A 9,930-nucleotide genomic window follows, 5' to 3' on the forward strand; every position below is an offset into this window, starting at 1 on the left:
GTTGATTACATCGCGAGGTATTTGACCTCTATATGATACGTTTTACAAACATTGCATTCGTTTTTAAAAGACAAACTTTCTTTACATCAAAAATTGACGGGATGCATACCATTTCATATTACATCCAACCATAATTGACTTAATATTAATCTTGATGAACTCAATGACTCGAATGCAACGTCTTTCAAAGTATGTCATGAATGACTCCATGTAATATCCTTAAAATGAGCTAATGCACAGCGGAAGATTTCTTTAATACCTGAGAATAAACATGCTTTAAAGTGTCAACCAAAAGGTTGGTGAGTTCATTAGTTTATCATAATCAATCATTTCTGTAATAGTAATAGACCACAAGATTTCAGTTTCCATAAATATCCGTACACTCGCAAGTTTTTAAAAGTATTCTATAAGTTGTAGGCACCCGGTAACAAGCCTTAACGTTCATGTTTGACCCTCTGAAGTACACCAGATCAGGTGTGTTTAAAATAACCTCGAAGTACTAAAGCATCCCATAGTCAGGATGGGGTTTGTCAGACCCAATAGATCTATCTTTAAGATTCGCGCCTACCGTACATAGACAAGTAGTTCAATGTTACCAAGCTAAGGGTATATTTCTGGTTTAAACCCACATAGAATTAGTTTTAGTACTTGTGCCTATTTCGTAAAACATTTATAAATCAGCGCATGTATTCTCAGCCCAAAAATATATATAAAAAGGGAGCAAATGAAACTCACAATACTGTATTTCGTAGCAATTATGTATATGACGGCACTGAACAAGTGCAAGGTTTATCTCGGATTCACGAACGTATCAATATTGTGATTCAATATTGCAGGAAAGTACGTAGACGCAACGAAAATGATAAACGTTAGGTTGACCTCACGAGCAATACCCTCGATCAATACCCATAACCTCCATAGCTATAACCCATAATTTCCTTAGCTCTATCCCGTTTGAAAACTTATTTTGAAATCGTCCGAGTATAACTCCGTCGTACTATTTTATGTATACTAATAATATCTTGAAATAATACAAATATATATATATATATATATATATATATATATATATATATATATATATATATATATATATATATATATATATATATATATATATATATATATATATATATATATATATATATATATATATATATATATATATATATATGTATGTATGTAATTCGATTGAGAGAGTTTAGAGAAATATATTTTCAAGTTTCTATGAAATAATGAAACCTATTGAATTCTATTTATTATAGATTTTTGAATTATTAAAGTGAATTATTAAAGTATGAATTATTAAAGTGAATTATTAAAGTATGAATTATTAAAGTGAATTATTAAAGTGAATTATTAAAGTATGAATTATTAAAATGAATTATTAAAGTATGAATTATTAAAGTGAATTATTAAAGTGAATTATTAAAGTATGAATTATTAAAGTGAATTATTAAAGTGAATTATTAAAGTATGAATTATTAAAGTGTATTATTAAAGTATGAATTATTAAAGTTAAAGTAAAATAAAAGTAAAGTAAAGGTAAAGTTAAAGTATAGTAAAAGTATAAAACTATATACGTATAATACGCGTATAAATATACATAATATTAATTTAAATCGTTATATATATTTAATAAAATAAATTATAAATCTCGTTATCTTTATCATACTGGTTAAGTAATGAGTTGTCAAAAGTGGTTCTAGATATTTATAAAAGATATATACGTTTTAATAATAAAGTTCTTTTTAAACTGAAAACGTTTTTTGTACTTTTGAAACTAAATCAAATAAATATGATAATTTTGTTTTCCAAAACTAAATATATTTAAGAATCATTTTGTTAAAAGGTTAAAATATTGGAAATCGTTATACCACAAAACATTTTAGAAAAGTAGAATTATATATATTCATAATAGGTTTCAAGTTTTTAAATTACAGTCTGTTGGTGAAGCATGGGATAAAGTCCAAAGGTTAAATAAACGTATGAAATCATCTTAATGAAAAATGTCGAGTTACTTAACTTGTCGATATCCAACATCTAAGTTATTTACACTCCACGTTCTTATTTTCATATTAAATAAAATGAAAGTTAACATAGTTATCTTATCAAGGTCACGAGGAAAATATTATAAAACATGCCTTGGAAATTAAACAGGAATTTCCACTAACGCTTGTCTAGTTCCCGTTAATTGACATATTTGTTCTTATTTATTAATCGCTTTACCATTTTTCGAATGTTGTCAAAAAGAATAGATTTCTTAAATCACAGTGGACCTCATAACATAGGCCCGTAATCATATCATAATGTATCTGATAATTCAATCATTTGATATTATCTCTTAATTCTGTCGATAAATATATCGAAACAAATACGTTCATGTAAAGTATCATATATCTAATACTTTGTTAATGTTTTCAGTTAATATTATATATTATATATACATATCTATATACTCATAATTGTTCGTGAATCGTCGAACACGGTCAAAGGGTAATTGATTACATGAATGTAGTTCCAAACTTTTTGAGATTCAACATTACAAATTCTGCTTATCGTGTCGGAAACATATAAAGGTTAAATTTAAATTTGGTCGAAAATTTTCGGGTCGTCACAGTACCTACCCGTTAAAGAAATTTCGTCCCGAAATTTGATCGAGGTCGTCATGGCTAACAATAAAATGTTATTATGACGAATATAAGTTGATTCATAGGGTTTTATCATGATTGAGAAATATGGATAAAATAATTCGATTACTCGAAACGTATGAATGAAGCTATCGTAAAAGAGTGAAATGAGAAAATAGGGATTCGTCTTATCTTTTGATGTCATCACGGTTGATCTCCGGATTAAAGAAAATCTTTGTAATCTATATAGGATTTGATTCTTCGATGATTAAGGAAATTTTGATCCTCTTCGATTTAATGCGATGATTCATCTCGATTTTTCTGTCGGATATTTCACTATAAATCTACCTCCTTCGTTTTCTTTTAATTCACACCTTCTATTCTTTCTCCCTCAATTCTTACTTTAAAATTATTCGTCAATATGCTTCATCCAGTGCTGATTCTCGATATATTCCTCACTTTCATATCTGTCGTTCTTCTTTTTCATCTACCTCCGGAAGAATCTATTTACTTCTACTATACTCTTGGTTTTATAGTGTTTTTTGTTCTCCCATGTCTTTATATTGCTATATGCATCGATATATACGGTTTATAGTTTCTGGGTTGTTGTTGGGTTTTATATCTTCCCTTATATTTTGATGTCCCTGCTTCTGTCTTCTATAATCATTGTCATCCCCAATTAATGCTCTCTTTTATTTGCTGCGATTTATACCCCAATTTCTATTTCAGAGTTTTGTCCTTTCGTTTCTTCTTCTTGCGATTAAGCACCGCTTGTAATGGTCCAGAATTCGCATATATGAATTTCGGAATGAACATTGTTAATGTTCTAAGAAGAAAATTGTAATGGCACGATCTTGACTTGTCAAATTACTAGAATACCTCGGATAAGGCCGAATCATCAAGAAATATTTTCTTGATATTTTAGAGGTTAAAGAGAATACAAGAGTCGTGTAACATAGAACATGATGACGTTATAATCTGTGAATCATCACGTTCCATTTAGAAACTCAGCATGACTTACTGTAATATAATCACGTTGATCAAGTGTCATTATATTATACTAGTTCATGCTTCAGTTCCCAACACTACTTCAAAAATATTCCTATTTTAAATTCGAAAGTTTCAGAATTTAGAAACTAAAATAGTTTCTTTTATGATGTAATACAGACAGCACGAAGAGGTAAATGATTTCAGATAAGAATAATTATGGAAATATCTTCAGAAATATGGAGGATATTTATAATGAAAGATACGATGATATCGTAAAATTTCTAATATCAGAGGATGATGAAGAATGTTGTCCGTAAGGGTTTAGAGTCAGGAGCAAGGTATTCGATAATGACTTCAGCAGAAATGGAATCATTTGGATTCTTTGAAGGTAGATTTCGTCCTTGTGATTTATCCACAGCCTTCTTCATGGTTTGCTCAATCCGTATTTTTCAGTACCAAATCTTCTCTTTTTCTGAGCTTTGTTAACACACTACTCTTTATCATCAAACTTTTTACTATTAAGGTCATTTATAGTTTTTGCTGCTTCATCAGTATTTCGAGAACTAGTTCGCAGTTTAGGGTGTTTTTCAGAAACTTCACATTCAAAGTATATAAGTCCAGAAGATAGACACATATAATTGTTGGTGTAGACATGCTGCGAGATTTCAAAATACTGATTGCTAATTTCCGATGATTCGTATGGCAATTCTCGTTACAAGATACAGATGAGTAAATGATGGGGTTTTGATAAATATAAAGATTTTCGGAAAGTCAAAGATCAATGAAGTTGTTAATAAGTTTACTGCAAATGTAGCGAGATATGAAAGGTTCCCCGGTAATAATGATGAAGGGGTAATCATTATAATAAGGCTTATTCGATTGAACAATTGAAGTTGGTTTACTGGAGCTGTGACAAAACTGTCTATTTTTAGAAGGGATTGAAAAGTTATTTTAGCTAGTAAATGTCAAAAGGTCTGACATGGATACATGTTAAATTATGACTTTAGTTTCAAGAGTTTTTCAGGTACGTAACTGTGGATAACATGTGGTTGGATCATCATCTCGATTGTTCATTATTTGAAGTGTCTTCAGGTATTTCGAAGGGTTTGAACACAGATTATAATCGTTAATATACATACGATGTTCTAACACAGTTTTGAAGTTAAAGTATAGCTTTAAAAGATGTAAGAATCTAAGAGTGATGATACCGGTTATAACTTGAATTGAATTCGGCGATTTCAAAATCAGAATATGTAATTAGATTTTTGAATGAGTATGGTTGTTTTGATTTCTATAAAAGAATGTATATTGTTGTGAAAGTAGGGAGTATAATGGATGATCTGCTGAATCAGATTCGAAGAATGTAACATATTAATTGTGAATTTATATATCTCTCGGGTATTACCTACCCGTTAAAAAAAATGTCACAATTAATATTTTGTACAAAAGAATTTTATTACAGTCTTTATGGAAATATATGTGTATATTTCTTCAGATGTAATATAGATTTAATGAGTTAATATTAAATTAAACTCACTTGATTTATGGTTAAGGCTAGGATAGATAATTTATAAACTTTAGAAATTACATAATCGTCGTAGAATGTTTTCCCAATGAAGTTATGAATCAATACTTCATCGTTGTGATATTCCTTAGTATCTACTGGGTGTATGACGTCGATGCTCATGGGACAGATTGTGAAGTTGAGGTTTGCGATGCGGTTGTTGTTGGTGGTGGTAATGGTACTGTTGATGTTGTTGATGGTGGTACTTGTTATATTGCTGGTGCTGCTGCTGGTGTTTGTAACCTTTGCACCATATTCTCCAAAGCCACTACACGAGCGCGAAGCTCGTTGACTTCTTCTATTACACCTGGGTGATTGTCGGTTCGGACGAGCGGATAAATAAGATCTAGAATTTGGTGTAGTATATAATCATGACGAGATACTCTGGAAATGAGAGAAAATGGTGTTTCGAACAGGTTCGCCGGTAAGTGCTTCAGGTTCATTGCCAAGAGGGAAATTTGGTTGGTGAAAAGGATCGCATTCTTCTTGTCTCCATTGATTAAGTAGGCTACGAACCCATCGGATGAATTGGGGGATGGCTGATTGATTGATTCATTCTGGTGACGCTGCTTTCGAAGCTTAGGTAAAATTCCATATCGGAATCCGAGGGACTTGGACTAGTGGTGAGTTCCATTTCGTACGATTAGATAAAGGGTTTTCGATATGAAATGATTTTCGGATGTCGGATGATATTCTAATTATATAGAATACCTATACATAGTATGGAAAATCTAGTAGATTATGAAGGGATTTAAGGAATCGTGTCAGATAAAGTCTACAGTAACAGATACGTTAAGATATGAATTAGCAGATACGCTAAGATATGAATTAGCAGATATGCTAAGATATGAATTTATCTGTACACTACCTATCAAATAAGTGCAGGAAGTCATGTCTAGACTTATGAATGATAAGCAGGTAATTTCATAAGGATGGTAAGTAGATGATTTTCGACTAAAAATAATAAACAAAACTTTTGACATGCAGACACGGTCGAAGTCCAGACTCACTAATGCATCTTAACAACTATCAGTTAGACACACTAATGCAAGACCTGGTTTGCTAAGACCATATCTCTGATACCAACTGAAAGGACCCGTTCATATACATTATAAACGATTCACAATAGTTGATTACATCGCGAGGTATTTGACCTCTATATGATACGTTTTACAAACATTGCATTCGTTTTTAAAAGACAAACTTTCTTTACATCAAAAATTGACGGCATGCATACCATTTCATATTTCATCCAACTATAATTGACTTAATATTAATCTTGATGAACTCAACGTCTCGAATGCAACGTCTTTCAAAGTATGTCATGAATGACTCCATGTAATATCCTTAAAATGAGCTAATATACAGCGGAAGATTTCTTTAATACCTGAGAATAAACATGCTTTAAAGTGTCAACCAAAAGGTTGGTGAGTTCATTAGTTTATCATAATCAATCATTTCTGTAATAGTAATAGACCACAAGATTTCAGTTTCCATAAATATCCGTGCACTCGCAAGTGTTTAAAAGTATTCTATAAGTTGTAGGCACCCGGTAACAAGCCTTAACGTTCATGTTTTACCCTCTGAAGTACACCAGATCAGGTGTGTTTAAAATAACCTCGAAGTACTAAAGCATCCCATAGTCAGGATGGGGTTTGTCAGACCCAATAGATCTATCTTTAGGATTCGCGCCTACCGTACATAGACAAGTAGTTTAATGTTACCAAGCTAAGGGTATTTTCTGGTTTAAACCCACATAGAATTAGTTTTAGTACTTGTGCCTATTTCGTAAAACATTTATAAATCAGCGCATGTATTCTCAGCCCAAAAATATATATAAAAAGGGAGCAAATGAAACTCACAATACTGTATTTCGTAGCAATTATGTATATGACGGCACTGAACAAGTGCAAGGTTTATCTCGGATTCACGAACGTATCAATATTGTGATTCAATATTGCAGGAAAGTACGTAGACGCAACGAAAATGATAAACGTTAGGTTGACCTCACGAGCAATACCCTCGATCAATACCCATAACCTCCATAGCTATAACCCATAATTTCCTTAGCTCTATCCCGTTTGAAAACTTATTTTGAAATCGTCCGAGTATAACTCCGTCGTAGTATTTTATGTATACTAATAATATATATATATATATATATATATATATATATATATATATATATATATATATATATATATATATATATATATATATATATATATATATATATATATATATATATATATATATATATATATATATATGTAATTCGATTGAGAGAGTTTAGAGAAATATATTTTCAAGTTTCTATGAAATAATGAAACCTATTGAATTCTATTTATAATAGATTTTTGAATTATTAAAGTGAATTATTAAAGTATGAATTATTATAGTGAATTATTAAAGTATGAATTATTAAAGTATGAATTATTAAAGTGAATTATTAAAGTATGAATTATTAAAGTGAATTATTAAAGTGAATTATTAAAGTATGAATTATTAAAGTGAATTATTAAAGTGAATTATTAAAGTATGAATTATTAAAGTGAATTATTAAAGTATGAATTATTAAAGTTAAAGTAAAATAAAAGTAAAGTAAAGGTAAAGTTAAAGTATAGTAAAAGTATAAAACTATATACGTATAATACGCGTATAAATATATATAATATTAATTTAAATCGTTATATATATTTAATAAAATAAATTATAAATATCGTTATCTTTATCATACTGGTTAAGTAATGAGTTGTCAAAAGTGGTTCTAGATATTTATAAAAGATATATACGTTTTAATAATAAAGTTCTTTTTAAACTGAAAACGTTTTTTGTACTTTTGAAACTAAATCAAATAAATATGATAATTTTGTTTTCCAAAACTAAATATATTTAAGAATCATTTTGTTAAAAGGTTAAAATAATGGAAATCGTTATACCACAAAACATTTTAGAAAAGTAGAATTATATATATTCATAATAGGTTTCAAGTTTTTAAATTACAGTCTGTTGGTGAAGCATGGGATAAAGTCCAAAGGTTAAATAAACGCATGAAATCATCTTAATGAAAAATGTCGAGTTACTTAACTTGTCGATATCCAACATCTAAGTTATTTACACTCCACGTTCTTATTTTCATATTAAATAAAATGAAAGTTAACATAGATATCTTATCAAGGTCACGAGGAAAATATTATAAAACATGCCTTGGAAATTAAACAGGAATTTCCACTAACCCTTGTCTAGTTCCCGTTAATTGACATATTTGTTCTTATTTATAAATCGGTTTACCATTTTCCGAATGTTGTCAAAAAGAATAGATTTCTTAAATCACAGTGGACCTCATAACATAGGCCCGTAATCATATCATAATGTATCTGATAATTCAATCATTTGATATTATCTCTTAATTCTGTCGATAAATATATCGAAACAAATACGTTCATGTAAAGTATCATATATCTAATACTTTGTTAATGTTTTCAGTTAATATTATATATTATATATACATATCTATATACTCATAATTGTTCGTGAATCGTCGAACACGGTCAAAGGGTAATTGATTACATGAATGTAGTTCCAAACTTTTTGAGATTCAACATTACAAATTCTGCTTATCGTGTCGGAAACATATAAAGGTTAAATTTAAATTTGGTCGAAAATTTTCGGGTCGTCACAGGCTCACTATCTTTAACCAATGGAACTCACAAATCATACTCAGCAGGCTTCTTTGGTGGATCATATGCTATACCACTTCGGGTGGTGATAGCATTAACGTGCCCATTTTTCGGGTTAGCATCCGTGTTACTTGGTAACTCCCCCGGTTTTCTCTCATTTCTCTGATTAGCAAGTTGACCAATCTGTTGTTCCAAATTATGAATCGCGGCTTGTTGATTCCGGAACATCTGATCATTCTTCTCATTATTCTGAGTAACAGTAGTAACAAGCTGAGTTTGAGATATCACAAGCTTTTCGATCATAGCTTCAAGATTCGACTTTTTCTCTTCAGCTTGGGGCTTTTCAAAATACCCAGGAGCTTGTTGCTGAAATCCTCCACCCGGCGAATTCTGATAATTACTGTTACTACCTCCCTGACGAACTTGAGGATTGTAGGGAATATTAAAATTGTGGTTAAACTGAGCGCGCCCTTGAAACTGATTATTATTTTGCTAACTGATGTACGCTATCTCTTCCTTTTGACCTATCGTTAACCTCGCATCACAATCTTTAGCTAAATGTAAACCCCCACAATACTCACAACCAACCTTCATACCATGAATATCCTTATTCATCTTCTCTAAATTTCTACCAAAAGAATCCAACTTAGCACTGATAGATCCAAAATCATCATACGCACCAGTGGTCTCGGTTCTCTTAATTGAAGCTGAATGGGATGACTCATGATCTTGATGCCATTCATGAGAGTAAGCAGCTTGCTTTTCAATTATCTCTAACGCCTCTTCTTCGGTCTTATCCATTAACGTACCACCTGCTGCTTGATCAATACTCTGACGAGTTGGAATGTCACAACCTTTGTAGAAAATCTGAACCTTTTGTAAATCATTCAACCCGTGTTGCGGACACGAGCGTAACTATAACGACCCGTTCCTAATCCATCCGGACAACGTCCATATCGATTACAAACGAATTATAATAGTTGATAACATCGCGAGGTATTTGACCTCTATATGATACATTTTACAAACGTTGCATTTATTCTTAAAAAGGCAAACTATCATTACA

This window comes from Rutidosis leptorrhynchoides, chromosome 5, assembly GCF_046630445.1.
Source record: "Rutidosis leptorrhynchoides isolate AG116_Rl617_1_P2 chromosome 5, CSIRO_AGI_Rlap_v1, whole genome shotgun sequence".
Taxonomy (NCBI): domain Eukaryota; kingdom Viridiplantae; phylum Streptophyta; class Magnoliopsida; order Asterales; family Asteraceae; genus Rutidosis; species Rutidosis leptorrhynchoides.